Source organism: Carlito syrichta, unplaced genomic scaffold, assembly GCF_000164805.1.
Source record: "Carlito syrichta isolate Samal-C Ts95f unplaced genomic scaffold, Tarsius_syrichta-2.0.1 Scaffold262074, whole genome shotgun sequence".
Classification (NCBI taxonomy): Eukaryota; Metazoa; Chordata; class Mammalia; order Primates; family Tarsiidae; genus Carlito; species Carlito syrichta.
The window spans coordinates 1-478 of NW_007206170.1; the positions used below are offsets into that span (position 1 = coordinate 1).

A 478-nucleotide genomic window follows, 5' to 3' on the forward strand; every position below is an offset into this window, starting at 1 on the left:
GTAAAGTGACCACACCACGGGCGACTCCTTTCATAAAATTCAGCCCTGGAGAATGCGGGCATCGATCCCGCTACCTCTCACATGCTAAGCGAGCGCTCTACCACTTGAGCTAATTCCCCAGCTCGGCGCGACTTCCGCCGCCGGTGCGCATTGTGGCTCACGTCATCACGTTTCTTCGCGGTGCCCCCGCCCCCCAGCCGGACCGTCTCACCACCCCATTGGCGCCCTTGCGACTCGGGCTCCATGGCTAGGATTGGCCTGGCTCCAGTTCGGTTCAAAAAGCCTTGGCCGTTCCGATTGGTGGCCCGCAGCGTCCGTCAAGCGGAAGCCCCGTTGTTGCTACGGCGTAGGGGGACCCGGCCAGGCTTCTCCCGGCTTCTGATTTGTTTCTGAGGCCACGGGGTCCTAGAGGTTCCGGATCCGTCCGCTCCACGGGAAAAGAATGCGCCCCGCGCGCCTGACTGACGGGGCTCCCGAG

General features: G+C 63.4%; 1 non-coding gene across 1 annotated transcript; it reads right to left on the bottom strand.

Annotated features, from left to right (window-relative positions):
• Window positions 1-46: 46 nt before the first annotated feature.
• On the bottom strand, window positions 47-119 carry TRNAA-AGC. The gene has a single exon. It is a non-coding gene; the product is annotated as a tRNA-Ala (tRNA).
• Window positions 120-478: the final 359 nt, after the last annotated feature.